Here is a 22,645-nt window from a genome sequence, read left to right on the forward strand (position 1 = left end):
GATATGTTGGTAAAGATCCTTAAGGTAACATTCGCCCTCTCATGCAATACATGTAAGCTCATTTAAAACAGAGGCTTCATCACTCTGGAAGTTTTCAGAATAAAATCCAGCATGGGAGTTCTGTATGTTCATCGGAATAATGTAAACGTTCATTAAGATCAGCTCTTACCCACATGTTCCAAGCATTTAGCCTGCAATAAAACAAACAAACAAAAAAACCCCAACCCAACCTGAAACTTCTTTAAGTCAGCATTAAGTCTTTATGTTGCAAAAGCACTCAATTTATAATGGAAATGAGAAAACCAATCCATACAATCTTGTTTCAAAAAAGGAAAAAAATTCCCTGAAAAAAAAATGAAGACCCAAAGCAGAAAGAACGTGCATCTCCAGGAGGGTCAATCTGCAAAACTGCTCTGTATCACCATATGATTAAAAATGTGCAAGGACCATCATAAAGAAAAAGCCACTTCATAATTAAAAAGCAAACAAGTGCTAGAGAAGATGAAGCGTCTCAGGTGAAGTGTTTCTATCCTGATTTTACAGACTCAAAAACCCTTGAGAAACATATCAAATCACAACACTAGTAAGTACAATTCTTATTTTTTGAACAACAGTTCCCATTAGGAGATGAACAGCATGGGGACTAGAAGCCATGTCTCCCACATCCGAGTCCAGTAATCCATCACTACACTACCATGAAAATTAGACAAGAAAAAATAAAAAAAGCCTATTTCTAATTGTATTCACCTTTTCTATGTTCTGCTGACGTAGCTGAAAGTGCAGGACACACTCCTGTAAATTAAGATGCGGATACTTCAGAAGTCAGAGCTGTAAAATGCTGTCAGAGCTCCAGGCATACCACTCTGTTAAATTATCACATTCTGCAAAGGTTTTCCTGGAAAAGGATTATATCATGAGAAAGAAGTGAGATGGAGGGAGGGAGGAAAGGAGGGAGGAAGAGAAGAACCTATTTAATGTTCTGATTGGGAAAAGTTTGAGAAACAGTGCAGTAATTTGCGTACTGACAGAGCTGTGGGATGGCCAGCTAGACTGAATGTGTCTGGATGTGTAACAGAAGTACTAAGGCTGGCATAAACGACGTAAGAATATAAACGTGTGTGTCTGGATGGACAGGAATAAACAAAGCGAGACCCTGTATTGGTAACAGTGGAGACGAATTCCAGAAGCAAAAGCAGGGAACACACTGCCTCTGCCAAGCCCAAAAGTCTGCACCCTGACACAACCACAGCACCAATGACCTCCACTCCCACATCAGGAAGGTGGCAACAGGACTGAGCAATATTGCCTATGCCACTTCCCCAGTAATTGAAGAATTCCCTTCCAACGCCCTACCTCAGAAACAGACAAATATTACAAACAAACAGTGAAAAACAGACACTGAGCAGCAATCTTGCTTGAGATTAATGAAACCACATGAAGCAAAATCCTGATGCACAGGACATTTCCATAGTAACTGTAGCCTCCTACAGGTTATGAAAGATCCGTCCCAAACCTACTGTGTTGTTTCCAGTCCAGAAGGAGCCTAGGGATGTAACTCAATGTCAGACACTGGCTGCCCTTGTCCTATGTGTTGCACACAAGTGGTGCTGGACAGACTACTCAGGAACACAGCTCTTAGTGCCTGCAAATATGTGGTTCTGTGAACGTGAGTGAACAAAAGCTACGAAAGAATGAATACAAGTAAAAACAAGTTACTCAGAGGTTTTGTAAATAAGTACAGCCTTTCTATTCTGTAAGATCTCTCACAGAATTTTGTTACAAGTATTTCCACAAACATGATATTCACACGCTCATATGTTTAGTTGCCAGCCTGGGGATGGCTACTGGCTGAACCCAGTGCTACCCTTTCCCTGTGCCTGTGCTGGTAGAAAGTTCTAGCTAATCTTTACTTTCTGACAAACAGTTCGGATAGCTCAAGTACTGTCCGTAAAGTTTTCCAACAAAGAAGAAGGTGAGGAAGACAGAATTTGGAACAGGCTCTCATGAAATTTTCCTCAATTTTTGATCTGAAATTTCAAAGCCTGCTATTTTTTGTTGGTGTGGAAAAAAATATTTACATTTTGGGTAATTTTGCCAAACAATTTTGTGAAAAATGTCTTTCACTTACCAATTTATTGTTTAATCTTTTCCACCTTTATTGTAAATTTTTTTCCTTAAATCACAGCTCTCTAGTAAAGTGAAAAAGGTAAAAACAGAAAACATGCAATAGAGACAGTGACTGAAAAAAAACCCCACAAAAAATAAAAAAAGATTGAATATCTTTTCAAGTTCTTTCTTATTTCAGGAGAAATTACAAAGGTTTCAGACAAACTGAGATCTTTGGTATACATTCCTGAAAAAATGAATATGCTAGCTGCCATGCCATCTCATGTGTTCTTAACACTGACTTGTTTCTGACAGTTGTAACTAAGCAGACAGTAAATAATAAACACTTGGTATGTATCTCATTAGAACAATGAAGGTGTAAGATTTTTCATCCTAACTATTTACTTATCAACTTAAGTCACTGTCTGTAAATGCTAAGACTCAGTTTCAAATGTGGTTGTTAGGCAACCAAACAACAACCAGTACCACAATTCTTTCAAATAACTATTTTCATTTAGCCAGTAGTGCCTGCTGCCCTCCCCTCCTAAACCAGATGTAGAAGGTGTAATAACCAAGTTTATATTAGTCAGGTACTAGGAGAACGTAAGAGTCAAAGAAAGAAATTTTGAGTTCTGGGAGCTATGCTTTGAGTCAGCTGACCATCTTGGGAACCACTAGACACAGTAATGAGATGCAGTGGAGACCATCAGTCTTTATTAATGTTTTCTATAAAAATCAGAGCAATTGCATAATTACATTCACATATCCAGTACATCACTTCTGAATACAACAACAAGCTGCCCCCTTTTACTTTTTTCAGCCACTTCATTTTGAAAAGTCATATCATTGTTTCCAAGTGAAATCTCTGAACAACAAATCTATTCTTTTCTATTAGAACACAAGTTTTTTTCAGGTCTGAAACAGATGCTGACATTTTGAAAAGGATGCCATTGATTGTGCAGGTCATTACACAACAGACTTCCTGAGCTTGCTGAAATCAGTTGGAAAAATAGGTATCACAACAGGACTATATTCAGTACAACAATGCTGTTTCCTCTGCAGAAAATACCTGTCAGCTGATGAGACTGTACTTGATCATGGTATCAACCACATCCAGTGAAATCCTAAACACAGTGCTTCCAGAAAGTACTGCTTCTGGCAGTGTGGAGCTTCCCACGAAATCCCTCTTGCTAACGATGCAAGAAACTCAGCAGTAAACATGGAAATGCAGTATTTAACAATATTTGAACACCAGGAATCAATCTTTTTAAATACTCTACAGCTAGAACCCACACTTCCCAGTTTCAGTACAAGGCCCAAACCTCAGATGTGGGATGACATTAAAGACACGTTACTCGGAATTAAATGCAACCCCTTACCACTCCTCATCTGATAACGTGTGACTGAGCTTAAAAGATGGGATATAAAACTGTGTACACAGAGCAAATTTTGCTATTCTTACGAGTGACTGCAGGATTTTCACATCTTCAGGGAGGTTAGGAAGGGTGACATTTTCAAAATTTTAAATTGCACTGAAAATGAAAGGGCCTGAAAGTATTATCAGAGTTAGCATTTTGCTTTATGTATTAATAATTCCAGCAAAGAGCTGTCAGTCTGAGATCTCTATGTATTTTTGTTCTGTTTATATTCACTTTTGAATTACCCAAAGAAATTTCTTCACATTATGGTATTTGCATACAATGTTTGTATTGTAGCATTGTTCCATACTGTGACTTCCCATCCTTTCTATACTAGAAGATTCTCTATCTCAAATCAGGATTCTCCTTCCTTTTCAACAGCACAACAGAGGTAAGACAGTGAGGATTCTCTAATATCCATGCACTAGATCAAGAAATAGAACTGCCAAAAGTAGCTACTGTATCCCAGCAAACCAGTAGACTTGTGTTTTCATTTTACATTGGAAACTGCATAACTTTTCAAGATGCATTTTTCTTAAAATAGCCCATTTTCAGGTCCAGAAGTTCAGGATCATGTTTTCATTCACAGACTTTTTTCTCCCTTGATCCCTAGTCAGAAGTGACCAACTGTAAAATGTATCATGATAAAAGCTTAACTGATGCCAGTGTATCTCATAAAATGTTTTAGATTTAATGTAACAGGGGTCTGAATAGCTCCACTGGAAGCACTTGTGTTTCCACAAGCAGCGAGCCAGCATGCCTCAGCTTTCCTGAGAGGAGCGATGTCGTCTTCATGCACAAAAGAAAACCAGTGGAATTTGCTAAATATGACACTGTTCAGATTTCCATGTTCCCTTACAATACAAAGAGGTGGCTATTTATTTAGAAAAACCAGCCCTACAGTTGACAAAGCAAAATGAATAATCCATCAGCCCTACATGTTTGACACTTGATGAAGAAGCTCTTGAACACATTTATTTACTGCTTCGTCTTGATACTGTAAGGCCTCTGTTTTCTGACTTGTTATGGCACTCCATGGAAATGTTGAGCTGGCACATTTTGTATAACACATTGAAATAAAAACCAACCCAAACAGCCAACAACATAACCAAGTATCTCCAGGCTTACACCTGTTCACGTTGCTTATCCAGCAACAGCAGCCTTTGGGAGTTCCTGCCTGCCCTGAACCCCCCTGTCTGAGCAATTGCTGTACACCTGCTGCTGCTGCTCCTAATGAAGCAAATTAATGCACAAGCCCTTCACCTCTGCAGGTGGAGGCAAAAGCTCTCAAAATCAATGTTATGTACTTCTTTTAAGAGGCTTGCTCTTTCCATGCACTTGAGACACTAGACTGGGACCCTGGAACGAAAGTATCTGTTCCTGCCCCCAGCACTACACTGACTTCAGGCAAGTCACTTCATCTCTGAACTGCCTGACACTTTACTTCCCAGAGTTTAGCATTTGTAATGCTAAATAAACTTGTCCAAAGAATTCTGTGAGTGGGATACTACGCTATTATCCCCGAGACTACAAGGAAAAGCACGTAGGACAGCTAGGCTATGGCTACTCAACTCCCATAAAGCTGAGTGAAATGCAGCCAAGTGGTCGTGTGTGTTTTGGCATACTAAAAACCACTTTTTCTTCACTACAGACCTCTTAGAGGATGGTGGGATGCTTTTTTTCCCAAGCCATGTTCATAGAAAATTCAGAGTAGTCAACAACATTATTGCAGCACAAGGCTTCTTGTGACCCATTGCTGGGGTTACATTGCTGCAAAAAAACACCAGAGAAAGCAAGTCCTTTGCAGCCCTGCTTATGTGACTGCTCCTATCTTGTCTGGCACGCTGGAGACAACTGCCAAAGTTAAAAGGGTAAGCTGTGACAGCATGAAGAGAAACTCTCACTCGAGCTGAAAAAAATTCATATCACACTGAGAAGAAACACAGATATGCGGCATACATTCTCTATTGTACCAGCCTTTAAATTGCAGCCAGATTTTTCTTCTTTTTTAAAATACATAGACTCCGTTCTTTCCAAAAAGCCTGAAAAAAACTTGTGGGGGAAAAAACCCCACCCCATCCCAAAAAAACAACCAACCCCAAAGAAAACCCCACCTTACACAGCTACTCCCTCTTTCTCTGGTCCAGTTAAGTCTACCTCTCTACTTAGATCAGTAACTTGTTTGTCCAGCTCATGGAACAGCACCATTTTTCTGTATGTTTCTCCTCAGTTACCAGAACTCATCTTGCCCCTTGTCCGAACTACTGAACTAAACACAAATGACAGTGCAGAACAGGTTAAACTGGCATCAAAGTTTGAAATGCTAATTGCACTGTATTCCTAAATTACTGTAAATGCTCAAGTCTAAGCAAAATAATGGCCAGACTGTGACATCCTGAGTAAAACTGGACTCCACCGGAAATTTTGAAGGAACCGCTTATTGAGCAATGCACTGCCGAAAGTGACTAAGAGACATATCAATTCGTTCACTTAAATCACTTGGGATTAATTTTTTCAGATACCTTCCCACGTATTCGAACAAAAGTAATTTCCTTCATGCTCTGTGAAAGTTATATTGCTTTATTCTCTAGCAAACAAAGGAAAATAAATCTTTGCAATGTGCAGTAGATAAGGACACTGCCTATGCACACTGACAGTTATTTTGAAACCAGACATAAGAGTTAAGATTAACTGTGACTAACAGTTGCTGTACTAAATCTAGAGAATGAAGCTTCCCACAAAGTGCATCCAGATCATGCGCTATGTTGGTTCATTTTCAAACGTCAGCAACTCTATGCATTCTAAAAAAAAAGAAAGTAATCCTGTAATTGGTAAAGAATGTAAAGCCCCATTCTAGTTAAAAACAAACCATGTTGCCCCTAAGCTATTGTATTGACCAAATGAAACTGCTGATTTTTAATCAATGTAGTCTAGTCTGTCCTGTTTCAGATCACGGCCCTGTTAAGCCACCTGTTAGTTCACTGGTGTGAGACATGGGTTTTTTTCTTTCTGCATGCACCCATTAGTAATAATAGGCCTCCTTTTTTTTCCCCATTAAGGCATTTCAAAAACAGTCTGCAACAAGCTTATCATCTGCAAATATTTTTGTACAATTTAATACCAGGAACAGTACTATTACATTCAAATAACAACACATATTAAATTTCATTTGGCATGTGGGAAAATAAAATGAAAGGATGAGTTCTGAAGCATAAACAGGATAAATAGATAGGATTCTACTTCATCATATTGAATAATTACATCTTGGCACAGTGCCCAAAGCATATTCATCATGATGAGACCACAGTGCACAGCACACTGCCAAAGTCTAACTTCCTCAGACAAAGGCTAGACGACTATGGCAAATCAGAAGTCTTACAGATCTGCTTGCTATTGTTGCATTACAGGTTCCTGGAAATTCGTTGAACTGCAATTCATCATTACAGTTCCTTAACAAGGTCCATAAACATAAAAAATGTTAATTACACCTGTATTGTGCAAGTGTTCACACTGCACTGATTGTGTTCCTTGTATCTCCCAGCTTGTGATGGACTCCCATTCAGGGCTGCTCCTCAGTCTGGTTTAAGGACTGAAGAAGGCTGTCGTCATTGTTTGCACCGTAAGGAAACAGTACTGTTCCCATTCTGCTGCTGCTGTGAGGCTGGGCCATCTGTGCAGCTTACAAAGAATTTACACTTAGCAGACTTGTGTCTTCTGCTGGGTTTTCGCTTTGGAAATACGCTTTATTTCTGGCATTGTCTAAACTACTTTATTCTGGCCTACAAGAAGCATTCCCAAAATCCTACATGCTACCTTATTAAGAAAAAATTAAAAAGAACCAGGCACCTAATACACATCAGAAAAGAAAAGGATTCAGTTCCTGGCTGTGAGAGCCGCACTGTCAGTCCTGCAGCAGATGCCATTGCTGGCTGCATTTGCTTGCCCTGCAGAGCCGCCAAAGAGGATATGAAGTTAAATTTGTCATTTTAAAAATGCAAACTCTTTTGTTTTCTCAGAACAGTCATTCTGATATATGTTATCCTCCTGTCATACTATCATTTATCCACTCCATCAAAGGTATTTTACCCAACTCTCAGGTAATTCCCGTGAAATTATCATTCACAAGATCCACTGTGTTTTGCCCAAACGAAATATAAAGAATTTATAACCTGCCCAGGGATACTGCATTAGAATATGCTTCCAATGAAATCAGTAGGATATGATTTGCCATGTCTCAAAATGAAGGTAACATAGCATACGTGGATTTTTTTTCTTCTTATTGAAGTGAAACATGAAAGACTAAGTTAACCACACGTAATTATACAAAATCCTCATTTCTCCCCTTTCCCATTTCAACAGCACTGGCTCAGAATTACACTGCTTAAACCTGAGCATGTGAAGCAACCCCAAGTCAAAATCCCTTCCTCCTTCAATGCAGAAGCAGGACTGAAACATATGCATGGTATTACCCCAGGCAGGCACCAAGGTATTGCACCGGCCTGCATGAACCTGCACCCGAGGCCAGAAGCCAGTAAGGACTGGGCACGAGGACAAGGGGCTTGCACTACATTTCCTGAGGGACAGCGTTTGCACAGAGAAGTGTATTTTGAGATGTGCTTTCACTTTGTGGTACTTGAGGCAAAGCAGTGCCACCAAACTTCAAGGGACACAAGCAACTTCTCCTTTAGGGATGTCCAAAAAGCATGTAAATTTTTCCTTGGTTCTTACTGATGCTCAAGGACTTTTTTTTTACTCTGAGTGCTCGTTCTGAAATTTAGCAATGCAAGCATTCTTAAAAATTGTGTAGTCAGCTTGGACAAAATGAGGGCCTTGAAGTCAATACAGACACAGAGAAGCTCAGAATTGTTACCTCATATTACAGAAACTGCAAACACAAAAGAGTAAGGCCATTGTCCATTGAAAATCCTACTCTATCTTGGCTAGTCTAGTTACTTGCCTGGAAAAGTATTTAAACTACAAGTGCAACCTTATGCTAGCTGCACAGCATCTCTTCCATGATACAGAGTAAGCAGATTCTCTTTGTAAGAAAACCAGGAAGACGAAAAAGAGGCATGGCTCTCTAAAGAACCAGAAGACATAGCTGTGGATCTGTTCTCCTGTAAGAGAGATTTTTAAGTTCAAAACTTTGTCCCCCTTAACTAATCCTTTATGTGACAAACCTGAACAAGAAGAAAATGCTCCTCCTGTTTTAAGGCAAAATGAAAAGTCAAGATTTCACCTGTCCAAAACACAGAAATTAAATGGGCATTTGCATTACTTTTCTTTTGATGGGACCTAAACTTAAAACTGAACCAACTGCAGTCAGTTACTGTTCTGACACGAGACAAGACTGACAGGTCTGGTACTGGGCTTTTTACAGGTAGCTAAGATGGGGCAACTGTCTACATCCACTCATAGCAAGACTGTAACCCGCTCTTTCCAGGTCACAATATACCTTTCAATTACTGTACAAAACACCCACTAAAATCAATGACAGCTTCACAAAAATAACTGGAGTTATACCTGGATTTCTTAGCCTATATATTGAAGGTTGAGGGTCTGTTTGATCCTGTTTAGAACAAACTCTAATACGTTTCAGTATTCACTGAAAGGAAAAAAAAAATTAAAGATAACACAGATATTTAAAATCGTTTTTGGCAAGGCCAGACTGATATTCAAACTGTTTTTATATTAATGCCCTTTTATGGAAGATTTGAAAGTAGTCTGTGGGGTTTTTTTCTGTTGAAATCTGATCAAAAGTAATGCAATGGGAGTACTACGCTTTACATGCTGTGCATGTGGACTTGTAAATTTCTTATAGGAGAAACGTCTCTTGTGCACGGACGCAAAGGCAGAAAGAAAAAAGGCTAATACTCTAATGCAGAACACATTGAACCACTATTAATGATCAGAATAAAAATAGGCAGTTCTCTACCACCTTGAAGACACAATAATGCTTGTTCCTAAGCTGGCATTATGCACTACTCCTTCCCAATTGGAAAAAAAAAACCAACCAACATTGAGTATCTAACTGCAATGGCAATTGACTGTATTTCCTGTTGTCATTCAGCAATCATGCCAGCTTTAAAAGACATCTTACCATACTTTCATAGCAATTCTTAACTCCATTACAGCATTGTTGAAAAGACTGAAATAAAAGACACTTTTTAATGTGCTGTGCTGGTCTCCAAATAGGACTACAAAACTGAAAAACAGTTTTGACATCCCACTCTGATTTCACCTTCCGAGACAGATGCAAAAGCTCCTCCACATGCAGTCAAGCTTTCTTCTAACAATAGAGGGGTAGGGACAGGTGCCCGACTTGGAATTTGAAGGCAAGCAAAGTCTGAAGATAAAGAGTGACCCACTTCAAGCATGTTCCACTTTGGATTTGAGAATGCATTACCCCAGTCTGACGGCAGGGGATCTGTTTTGAAATCTGAATTGCTTTATCTTTTGCTCAGCAAGGGTAATGACATGCAAGGGATTAGACACCTGAGCTGTGACTGAGACCAGAAGAAGTTACTATTTTCTAGCATCTTAAGAAGAGAGCAATGTCCTCTTGCTATTCCTCTACAACATTACTGCAATTTACATCAGTTCTGCCCTTTGATGTCTCTCAGTGAAAACGTTTCTATTATCGTGTTTAAAGGGGGTTTGCTGATAGCTGTTCAGCAGTCCCATTTGAACTCTCTCTTGATTGAAATAGTATATTATTGTCATTAGCTATCAAGAAACTTTGTACCTCTTCTTGAAATTTACACTTTGATAGAGGCCATTAGTGGATTTTTGTGTATGTGTGCAAGCTGAAACTTGGTATTTCAAAGGGTTACACACTAGGAAGCAATACAGAGTATGACAGCAGGCTTGTAGGTGACTCTACAGACAGGCACCTGGCAGAAAACTCACACCTCTCACTAGGATTACACACTGCTCGTACTTCCACCTGCAAGCTCTGAGAGACTGTCTGTAACTGACATTACAAAAGCACACACTGCAACATAGCCAAGGGGTAAATGGGAGAGACCGCAGAGCCTGCATTTGGACATGCATGACTGCCTCAACCAAGATCTATTTACAGGCATCCTGTGAGTGCAGAGTAACACTGTTATTACAGTGTCTGCACAGATAAGAGTACAGAGCTTGCCCTCTAACCAGGACACAGCCTCAATGGCAGATGCAGGGGGGCAAAAATTAATTGCTCCGAGCAAGTGCATCTTTAAAAAGTCACTGCTTGCTTTGTGTCTAACCCTGCATTATGAAAATGTAAATTCTGTATTTAAAAGTCTCTTCTGATTTCAGGGTATTTTTGTTAGTTGGATTCTTACAAGAACATCTGGAAGAAGGGTTCTTTTTCTTTAAATGAAAAGAATGAAAGCAAAAATAAACCCCAAAACCAAAAGACTCGGCAACACCTAAACCATCAGCTACACAGGGAGCATTGCCCAGTTGTTCAGAGGGTGCTGACAGAGATTTCAGGGAGGCAGATACATCTGGTCAGCATGGCCAGCCTGTTCCCTGCATGTGGCCTCGTGACCAGAACCATCTGGGAACTGCTGCCTGCGATCACGAACTGCTTGGGAAAAGCGACCATGTTTTGCCTCTGTAGTCCCAGCATTTCCAGAATCCTTAGCACTTTTGAAGAAGAGTTCCACACCGATCAGAAAAACCAAGTCGTTTTCCCCTGAAGACCCAGGCAGCCTTTACACACGTTTTTCAGGGCAGTCACTGGTCAGAGGTCTTGGTTTCAAAGGCCAGGGCAGATGAGCTGCTCTGACTCTCCTCACATAGCTGAGGAGAGAACCGTATCCTCTGGGTAATGCGTAATGATGCAGCAGTCTTTTTTGCTTGGTTGAGATTATTTTTTGCTACTGCTAAAGAAAATTTGAAATCAGATTTTTATAGTATCCTAACAGAGCCCCTAGGAATGAAAGAGATTATTCGGAGAGTTAAAGGTGCTTCCTTACAGATTATTGCGGTGGGTTAACCTTGACTAAGGGCCAAATTCCCATCCCACCCCTCAATCACTCCCCTCCGCAGCAGGGCAGGGGTAGAAAACAGGATGAGAAACCTCGTGGGTTGAGGCAAAGACAATGAGACCGCTTACCAATTACCGTGGTAGGCAAACGAGGCTTGATTCAAGGGGGAAATTAATTTGATTTGTTGCGAGGTAAAACAGGATTCAGGTAGTGAGAATCAAAGACAGACTAACCACTGCCTTCCCCACACACGCAGCCCCCTGGAGTGGCTCAGGGCAGCCCAAACATGGCGGCTCCTCTCTGCCACTCCTTCCCCCTCACGCTCTGCCCTGCCTGGCACAGGCTCTCCGTGGGGCTGACCTGCTCCAGCCCCCCCTCCCTGCTCTCCTCCCCTCTCCCTCACTCTTTCCTCCTCATTCCTCCACTCGTCCACCGGCTCGGCTCTGTCTTCCACCTATTCTGTCGGCCGACCCCGTGCGTGAGGGGCTGGGCTGGCCATGGCTGGTTCCAGACAGCTCGAAGGACGTACCGCTGGGCATGCAGCCGGCTGGAACCAGCCCTGGCTGGCCTTGGGCATCGATCTCTCCTCAGCAGAGATCCCGAAACTGAGCTGAGGCTGACACAGATTTATTCTGATATCACAAAGGATACGACTGAGTGGGAGAAGGGAGGGAAAAAAAATCAAGCAGACTGTTGCAAGACTTGTTTGCAGAGATGTAGTTTTGTCAGCTAGACCACACACCTATTTGCACTCACGTCTGATCCCAGTAGGAAGGGAACGACCAGCAGTTCCTGACCTACCCACTCCCTGGACTCAGATTTCGAGGGCTTTGACTCATGCCGGTTGTCCTCCATGCCGGGGCCGCAGAGCAAGGAGGGCACGCAGCCCGCCCCACTGCCACCCCGGCCCTCTCGCCCTCCTCCCATTCTACATCCAACGGCCCCAGGAAATCCTTCCCAAAGCTGGATGATGGCAGAAATCACACCACCCTTGAATAAGGAGAAATAGGTGATGTGTCTTCAAGCCACAGAGACAGCAATAGTTTTCTTTCCGTTGATGCTGAAGACGTAACATACTGAGTTTCAGCCATATTCAGCAAGAGGAAAAAAAAAACACGACAACTACAAAGTTATGTCTCTGTAGTTAAAGAACAGACATTTCCTTGGGTCAGCGCATGGCTGTTGGATTTGACATCAGCGACGCCGGCATGACCAGGCAGGTAAACAGGAGCTGCAGATTTGCAGGAGAAGGTAGAACTGGCCAAAATAAGGGCTGCAGCCGCTGAGGCAGCTGCTCTGCCTGACATGTAGCCGTGAAGGTTTGCAATGCCTGTGCTGCCCTAATGAGGACTGCAGAGGAGCCTGGAAGGTTTGCTTTTGACCTCATTCATTGACTTCAAGGGAATCAGGGTCTCGTATTCAGGATTCACACTGCAACAGGCTGCCTTCTTACCTCCTAACAAGCACATACTTGAAAAGCCAAGGAATGGATTAACACTGTGGCTTTGTTCACAACAGACTCTTGTGTGGTATTAGAAGCAAGATGATTTGCAACACAAGCGCATGGAGCGCCTGGACTGATCCCAACAGTAAGACTAAGACTGAATGGCTAGTGAGCTTGGGTTGACCTGAAGAACTCTTCATTCAAACCAAATCCAATTTTCAGCCACAGCTAGGGATGATTAATATAAATAAAATGTCTCCCAGTGTTAACTCTCAAAGAAAAGACAGTTAAAACTAACAGGTGATAGCACTCTCCTTGGTTTTGCTTGCTTTGCTGTTTACAAAGGTTGTAGTTCAAGAAATAAACATTGTTTTGATGTGCCCATATAACTCCAGTGACATCGTTGCAAAGTTTAAAGATAGGATGTGTTCAAGTAGTTTTTTAAACTCAGTATATTGTTAGCATCTCAATATGCCATACTCCAAACACCACAATATTTTAAGCTATTAGGCACAGGAAAGACATGGACCTGTTGGAGCGGGTCCAGAGGAGGCCACGTAAATGATTCGAGGGCTGGAGCACCTCTGCTGTGAGGAAAGGCTGAGAGAGTTGGGGCTGTTCAGCCTGGAGGAGAGAAGGCTCTGGGGAGACCTTATAGCAGCCTTCCAGTATGTGAAGAGAGCCTACAAGAAAGCTGGAGGGGGACTTTTTACAAGGGCATGGAGTGACAGGACAAGGGGTAATGGCTTTAAACGGAAAGAGCGTAGATTTAGATTAGATGTAAGGAAGAAATTCTTTACTGTGTGGGTGGTGAGGCCCTGGCACAGGTTGCCCAGAGAAGCTGTGGCTGCCACCTCCCTGGCAGTGTTCAAGGCCAGGTTGGACGGGGCTTTGAGCAACCTGGTGATAACTGTAAATGTAACAAATGTAACATGTAGGGGATGTTATCACTTCAGGTGGTCAGAAACAAGTCTTGGTTCTTTGTGAATAATTGGGATGGTTGCAAGACAAGGGACTCCTGAATAATCCCTTTAGGCTCCTGGGCCTTGGGAGAACAGGTATGCAAACTACAGAGATAAGGAGGCTGCAGGATAATCTGAAGACCCCTGCCGAGAGACGCCAAACAAACATGTGCGATGGACATTACCATATATTAATGAATTCTCGGAAAAGCCATTACTATGATAAACATTTCTTGGAAATGTAATGAATATGTATGTTAACATAGCATAAATACCTAGTAACTGTGTCTCTTCGGTGCACACGTTTGGAGGAGAGATCCCCCGTGTGCCCGGCGCCGCAATAAAGAATACCTGCTTAATAGTCTGCCAACTATTGAGTCTTCAATTCTGGCTTTTCACGGCATCACTGGTCTGGTGGAAGGTGTCCCTGCCTGTGGCAGGGAGGTTGGACTAGATGAGTTTTAAGGTCCCTTCCAAATCAAACCATTCTATGATTCTGTTACTTCACAGTGAATACCTTTTGCCAGAAGTCTTTCTTTTGACAATACTGTGCTGGCTATTGCATTGACCGTGCAAGGATTTCAGATTTCTCTCTCTCCACTCGTTGCTAAGTTTCAGTCTTCCCTTACCGACGGTTAAGAATCAGAAAATCTAATATAACAGTGACAATGCTTCCCTATTATGACAATCCTTGATATAGGATTTTCTACAGTACTAGGCTTAAACTCTTATTCACTGTCTTCCATACAAATTGTACCATCAGTTGCTATGCAAGGAAGCTTAGGCCAAGGCTGGATGCTTCAGACAATCTTGCCCATGAAGCAACATGCGCATGCTCAAGTGCAAATGCTGTGAGTAGCAACACAACCTCCCAAAGCACTCTTTGCCACTGTTCAGATGAAATAGCGCATCCAAGGCTACAGGCAGGTTTTTGCACACTGACATGGCTGTGAGGCTTCAACAGAGTTTCTACACAGATTTCAGCTCTCATTGTTTAATCTGAAAGGCCTTGCTTTAAACATGCCTGATTGACAGAGTCTTTCAGACATACTGATGCCAGAATAAAAGACAAGAAAACTTCTTTGTTACCCTGTTACTATTGCAAACCCAAACCAGAAACTGATTGGAGATAAAACCAGAGTAACCAGTGCTCCATTCTGGGGATTTGGCCTTTGGCTACAAATCAGACTGGCCCCAAATCACTGGGGATTTGTTTAAGAGGAGGTCACATCAGAGGTGATTACATACTCCCAGCTATGGATTGTTAAGGACAGGCCTTTTTTTTATCTGAAGAGCAAGGTGAGGACAGCAATTAGATCTGCCTTGTATTCAAGCTCCAGACATTAAGCACACAAAACACTAGAAAACAAAAGCACTTTCATATGTGCAAACTCATTAAACCTATTTCTCCACAGAGCTTTAGGGATCACTGCACCTAAGAAGAGTTCACCCAGGCAGGCAGCCTCACAACCCTGTAACGCACATTTTGGTCTCCCTGTCCTCCCTGGACAGAGCTGTGCTGTCCGCCTTCCTTCCCTGCCCAGGAGAGGGGAAACATCATGCCCTCTGCCACAAGACCAAAGATTTCCAATTACTGCCAGTCCTGCTGTGCCACCGCACAACCACCACACAACACCTCACTTCTGTCTCCTTGTTGAACTTGCATGCAAGGCTGCGCTTCTAGACCCAGATCCCAGCTAAGAGCACAGACGTGTCCTTTGCCCGCATGTCAGGCCATTTACAAGCTGTCTGCCTCTTCTGCCACTGGAAACGTTAGCGGCTGACAATCTCATGCTTATGGCTCCTTAACAGCAAGGTAATAATAACATCTTGCGAGCGAGAGGTGCTTGCTTCCTTTGCAGCGTTAAAACTCTCTGTTAACAGCCTTCCTTCCCTGTCTCCAGCAAGGAAACCCTCTGAAGAAGGACAAAACATTAAGTCCCTATCCTCATTAGTATTTCTTAACATAGAGTAAAAGGTTTCCCGCAGAACCTTTTAGTTCTGATTAATGCTTGAAGACACTGGTAGGCAAAGCTTGGCTGGGAAAAAAAAAAGCACAAAACATTTGTCATGGATGTCATCTCCAATTCGAAGATAAATTTGCTTCAGCTATTTCCCTGTCTCTCTTTGCTCATGTGTTTCTCTCTCTCTAGTGAATTAAAGCCTAGTGAAAATATGCTTGCTTTTCTCCTCTGTACATAGAAATCACATCCAGCTTGGGAAGTCCTTGGACCGAAATGGCTGGAGGTGAAAGAATGTTAGAAAGAAGTACTGTGTCTGTGGCATTCCAACGCAGTGTGGTACCCTTTCCTGGATGCCCTACTGCATTACATGGATGTAGTGTGGCTGAGAACCCTGGACCCCCAAAGAAAATGGTGCAGCTCCAGACAGAAATTGTTTTTCATATGGTCAGTTTTTAAACAGAATGCTTTCTAAAGAAAGCAAGACATTTCTCTTCCAAAAAGCAATTACACAAGAAATCATTTTTACAGCAGAAAGGCCGACTTTGTACTTTTGAGCAGTCTAGAATACTTATCAGCATTCATTAAAAAAAACTTGCACGTAGCATTCTGAGTTTAACAGCAGAGCAAGTGAGTTTTGCATATGTGGTTTCTGGAAGCAAGCAGCAAAGGGACAAGAAGGAAGAATAGCACAGGGCAGTAGCAGCAACAAAGGCAAAGTTGTCAGGAGATCAGCCAGCAGAAGCAGTTAGCTGTTATCTGCATGTTGTGTGTGGGATGGACATCTGTTGGCTAGGACAGAAGAAAATGATCAGGCAGGAGAAAATCCATCTTCCAATACACGCTTCCAGTCTGTGCACACGTCCATCAGTGGCCCTCTTGGCTGATGAGTCTTTTAACCTCACTTTCTGCCACCTGTGTTGCAACTACCTTGAGATTTCACATACCCTTCCCTACTTAACAGTCTGGCTTCTTTTTAAAGCCACAGCTGTTGGATTGATGTGTTACTGCTAGGAAGATGAAATTAAGCAAGTTCTCTAAGTCATAGTTGCAGGGACAATGCTCAGTAACAGAAACCCTGCAGAACGTGAAACAGAAAGCCAAACAAAGTCCAGCCGAGAAAAAAAGGGCTCTGTTCTATTCCTTTAAGCTCCCAGTGCAAAATGTAGCAGCTATAGGCTGAAAAACCTTGCAACTAATAAGTCTACTCAGATAAAATCAATAACCACACCTTCCTCACTGTTCATAGAGTATGATGACTTTCTCCCTTCCGTGTGTCCTCATGATTGCTTGCAAGCTGAGACAGTGGTAGCAACTCTTTTTTGCAGAGGCCAAAATCTATGAAGATACCTCTCATCTGCCATCTAAGAACTCAGACACCCACAACTTAGCAAGGTCAGAGGCAATAATTAGTACCTGAGCCTGTGCTTCTGAAGTTGTAGTGCATTATTTTGATCACCACAGCTATTCTTCCTTCCCCCAGACAGATACACGTTACCATTCCCTGAGATGTCCCTTCTCTTCAACCAAGCCAGGTACGAATGAGGGTGTGGAGGGGACTTTATGATCTTAGAGGCCTTTTCCAACCTTAATGATTCTATGATTCTATAATGATTCTACAAGGAGCAGTCTTCTGCTTAACTGCCTCTGTACGGTATCACAGGTCTATCTGGACACAACTGGAACAGTAAACACAGCCTAGGCTACCTCTGCGCTATGCAAGTCACCAGAGCTCCTTGCCTCTCTTTTTACATGTCTCAATCTCTTTGCAACAAAGAATATAGTCTTAAAGACTTCCTTAAACAAGATTTTAGATAGAAAAAAAAAATACAAGAACTTAAAGGAATGAACAGCAGGTAAAGAAGCAAAAAGCACCCTACCGTTTATATATATTTTTATGTTTGGTTTTGATCAATCTCTGCAGTCAGGACTCGGAGCATATGCATGGAAGCCAACGGGAGCTCACCTGTGCTAGGCATCAAGAGATTAAGATGACATGTTATGAACTCTTAAAGATGTAATATACTTCATTATAAGCAGAATGTAGAATACATAATAGAGATGAAATTCAGCCCTGCTGGGAACAGGAAGCAACCCCAATCCAGCAAATGTAAAACAAATTTCAGCAGCAGAGCTCTGGAACGGAGACTATAAAACAGCTGGACCAGAGAATAAGGCAGTTCAGTGGATCTAATGAGTCTGATGAATGGTGAGAAGAATAAAGAGGACAACACAACAGAGACTCAGATACTGAATCTCAGGAAAGGAATTTGTATTGAAACTGAGAGCAGCCTGAGTGCATACCACCCCTCTAAGGCACCCACTTGAGTGAAGGAACCAGTGCATCAAATACGAGGCCCCAGATGGCATCACCCAGTGCCTTGTCTGAGTCAGTGAATCAATCACCTGAAATCTGACTGGATCAGATCCTTGCTTTCTTCTCCATTTGGTTTTCCTAGCTTATCTTTTTACAGAGCAGAAGGCTGCATTGGAAGTTAATGCTTGTATTTCACATTGAAACACGGGCTTTTCTTTCACCTCTTGCCAACTGGCTTTACAAACAGGCCACTTAGCAACAAACAACACTTTTGGTTTAAACCACTCTTTTAACCCTGTGTGCTACAGAAGATGGCTGAACACAGAGCAGCAGCTTTTAGAAAGACACTGAATTTCTGACAAGTGCACGTCTAAACAATGCTCAAAGGTTAGTTTATCTTCAGGTGCAATATTTTATTATTATCTACATACTCAGAAGGGAGTGTCACGCTGCGTATCTCTGTCTTGCTTAGAGAACACAGAAACTTCCAAAATAATTAACCAAAAGAACAATCTTATGCAAGAAAGATGATATTTAAAGAACTGATTAAATCAAGCAGTTATTCCTTGGAGACTGACGAGAAAGTGGATAGTAAGTAATTTACCCTATGCCACAAGCCTTTCTTGAAAACCCTCTCATTCACGCTCATCCAAATATTACCACACCCACTTTCTTCTTCTTCTTCACAAACTTGTTATGGCCAGGCACAGCTCTTGGATCCTGAGGGCTGTACACTCTACTCGTTAAACTGGCAAAGCTTCAGTGAAGCCAGGGCTTTGTTCCTGAGATTTCAAGTACTCACCAAGGAAGGAAATTAACTACATCTCCTTTCAATGGTGTTCATCGTGGATGCAGCAAACCACCTGCTTTTCTTCTTACTAGCTTGCAAAGCAATGCCAGTCATGAAGCTTGCCAAAAAGGAGGAAACCGTTATCTTAAAGTTAAGCAAGCATAATGGATTAAATTTCAAGGGTCTGATACAGTCCAAGGTGTGCTGAATTGTAAGCCAAATGTTGGCCTCTAACATCCAGTGGTGCCATCCCTGTCAAATAAGAGTGTTGGCCAGAAATGTGATTCAGACAGCGTTCAGGGGCTGCTGTACCTTGTTGCTGACTGCTTAAATCATGATCGAGCACGTGACAAAATTCACCTCTAGGTGACTGGCTCCTGCATTCGCCATGCTCTTGGGGGAGCATTCTCTCTGCGAGTCTCTGCCATATAAATCTTGACTTTGACACTTCAGAACTTGTGTTTAGCTACGATGCAGCTTGGTGGGCTCACATTCCTACAAACACTCAATTTCCTGGGCAGATGCATTCAGCGCAGGTCTAGGATAAGGGCTGCTTTGAGCAGTGTCCTCAAACTAGCTGTTCTCTTGCCTGATGAGCAGAGCCAGTGACCTAGGGGATGCCCACAGCACCGTGAAGCTGCAAGGGGAGCCGAGAAAGGGTTTTGGAGATACGGCTGCTCTGTTTCCACCTCAGTTCACACACTGCATGCTGCGTCTGCTTGAGATGGCCCATGTTCGAGGCAGTGTCAGGCAGGTGAAGTTTCAGCTCAGCTCTCCCACCTCCCAGACAAGGGCTCCAACCACCATCCTATGTGGATGCTCAACCCAATGGCACTGCCACAAAGAAAGTCACTGGTAGAGTTCAACCGTCAGCTTTTCAGTAGCGTTACTGTCAGCCCAGGGAAATGTAACAACAGCGGCCACAGTTCCCCAGCTCGCATGACACTGTGTAGCATCACATGGCTTTCTGCAGAACAACCAGCTGCAGGTATCGCAGGCTGTCTCCACATCAACCGCCCCAGCAACTTCAGCCCTCACACATGTGCCTGAAAAATGTCTAACGTATATCCCAGCATGCCACCAAAACCACCCAAGCAGCAGGGTGAATACGCTTTCATTTTGAGCCTTCCACTACTCCTGTAAGCGGCTACTACCACCTGAGAAAGCTGCTGGAAGCTGGGGTGAAACAACAGGCTTTGTCTCTCAGGAGGCTTTGTCTGGACAGTGATCACAGAGGAACAGAGCACAGTGTTATCAAGTAGGAGGGGAGGACAGTAAAAACCACCTCTGTATATTAATACTTTGTGCTGTATGCTGAGCTTATCCAAGCACACAGAAATTAACAGAAATCGTAACTGAGAAACTTGAACTCTCTGAAAAATTGCATTTCTAAAACAATAATCTCACCTCTGAGCTTCTGGCTGGCTTCAGAAATATTTTCTGTGAATTTTTTTTAGGGGTGATGAAAAAGGTAAAGAAGCACCGCTACTCTCTACAGGGAGATAGCTGTACATGACCGAAACAGTCACCACTGGTGCCACTTTTCCTCTTTTGGGTTTCAGAGAACCAAAGGGCACCCAGACATTGTTTCACCTGACTCCTATAGACCACCCCACTGCGACTGTGGTGAAATAGAAACAGTTCACAGCACAAGAGAGGTACGTTGTAGACGTCAGCTTTGCTATCAGTCTAAAAGAAGGACAATGCAAATAAATTTACACTGTGAAGTGAGAAGGACAGAAAAAGTTAGCTTTGATGCCTTTCCAGACAGAGTCAGAGGACAGAAGGTAAGAGCAGCGAGAGGGCTCAAGGTGAGGTTTTAACAGAGACAAAACAAATCCCATGGCACAAGCAAGTGAAATCCATTAGAGAATGCAAAGGGCCAAGTTCTGCTCTTCTTTACAAGCCTTCAAACAGATTACACAGATGCAAGTGTCAGCAGAGTGTGGCACTGCATGTCTGGCTGGGCTTGCGTGCAGTTGTGGTTGCAGAAGGTAGATCTTGACTGGCAGCAGTAAACAGCATTCAGAGAGCTAGCTCTCCTGGGGCTGCCAGAGAAAGGTCAAAGAGCAGGCTTTAGACAAAAATGGAATACACATCCTCACAAGGAACAGCACAGATGATAAAAAAACTTGTCAAGATAGTCTCCCACCTTTTATCCAAAGATCACAGGCCTTCAAGAGGAGAAGTAATTTAACTGCCACTGGGTAATACTTCTGTTTGAATTATGTGTTCATGTGAAGAGCTGTATGACAGTCATGTCCATGAATGTAACAGCTTTACAATAAAAAAGTAAATCTGCTGCTTAGGAACACACCCTTGTCTTAGAGAAAAACGATCAGAGAAAACTGTATGACACATGACAAAATTTCACATAATACCAATTTTTTTTCTAAATTTCAAATTATCATTTTTTCCTTTTCATCATGCACAGAAGGGAACCACATTTCAACTTAATGCATGTGGTTTAAAAATATGCACATTAAAAGAATACTAAAGTTGGCCTTTTTTTTTTTTATTTTGACCATAGTAACTGTCCTTTCCTCAAAACCTATTTTTCAAAACCACTCTAAAAAGGAGTATAGCTTCTTTTTTTTAAAAAAAAGACAAAGCAATTGACCTTAAAAATCTTTTTTTCCCCCTACAGTTTTGAGAAAGAACACATCTATAATTGTCACATCTCATTAACAAACTCAGTTATGCTATGATAGTAATAAGTGGGTAGCGAAGTGAGACTAACATTTTAATGAAGCGCTTTTCATTTCTAGGGTAATTTTTCTTTATATTATGTGAATCTTTTGAGGGTTACAGAAGCCTGTCCTATGGTCAAAGGCATGCTAAAACCACAATTCCTCATGCAAATCTCTCCCAGTGACATGCCCACCACTTCTGTTGAGAGCATTTTAACTCTTTTATCCAGTTTCTCCCTTTACATCCGCATCTAGCTAAAACATATCACTTGTAACAACCCGTCTCAAGGCCCTGGCTTCTTCAAGCTCAGAAAGACTACATTATGATTGATATTCCCAGGCACCCTGTTCAGGATGACATTTATTAGGCAGGTAGTTACCGGAGATGTGAGTAGCTTGGGTGCCTGATGTGCATCCACTCAGCAGAAGACGAGCTGCGCTTCCAATCACAGACGCTGGGACTGGTGTCAAGGCATCAGAGCAGTCCCACATCACAGTCACTATCCCACCTGACAGCGGCAGCCTTCATGTGCTCAGTGGGCGGTAGCAGACTGCAGGATAATAAATTCACCTGCAGCTTCTTCCTAGCTCCTGGACAGACAGGTAGACTCACGACCTAAATGCATCACAGTGCGCATCCTTTCCCTTTCTGTCAAGATAATTTATATCCCCACCATTTGCTTTCTGGCCAAATCACCAAGAAATGAAACCTCCTGAAGAAGTCTCTCGGTGTTAGCAGCTCTAAGACTACACATTTAAGCAAGCTCCAGGTCTTTTCTTGTGTCAGAGAAGCTAATTTGATTTGATTGTCCTTCCATTAGGTTGTGAGTCTGGGAGATAAGGCTAGAAAAGCAGAGTGGAAGGTGACAGAAAAAAGACAAACATATACTGAAGGCTGACTCAAAACAGCCAAACACACATTTGGCTGGCAGAGAAACGCGTCAATAAATTGGTGTTCATTGCATGTCAGCATACACA

General features: G+C 42.3%; 1 protein-coding gene across 2 annotated transcripts in view; it reads right to left on the reverse strand.

The window, feature by feature from the left end:
• The window catches only part of PLPPR1 (phospholipid phosphatase related 1), a 144,092-nt gene that overhangs the window by 108,260 nt on the left and 13,187 nt on the right, over positions 1-22,645 (reverse strand). The gene's annotated exons all lie outside the window — the stretch shown is intronic.

This window comes from Opisthocomus hoazin, chromosome Z (assembly GCF_030867145.1).
Source record: "Opisthocomus hoazin isolate bOpiHoa1 chromosome Z, bOpiHoa1.hap1, whole genome shotgun sequence".
Classification (NCBI taxonomy): Eukaryota; Metazoa; Chordata; class Aves; order Opisthocomiformes; family Opisthocomidae; genus Opisthocomus; species Opisthocomus hoazin.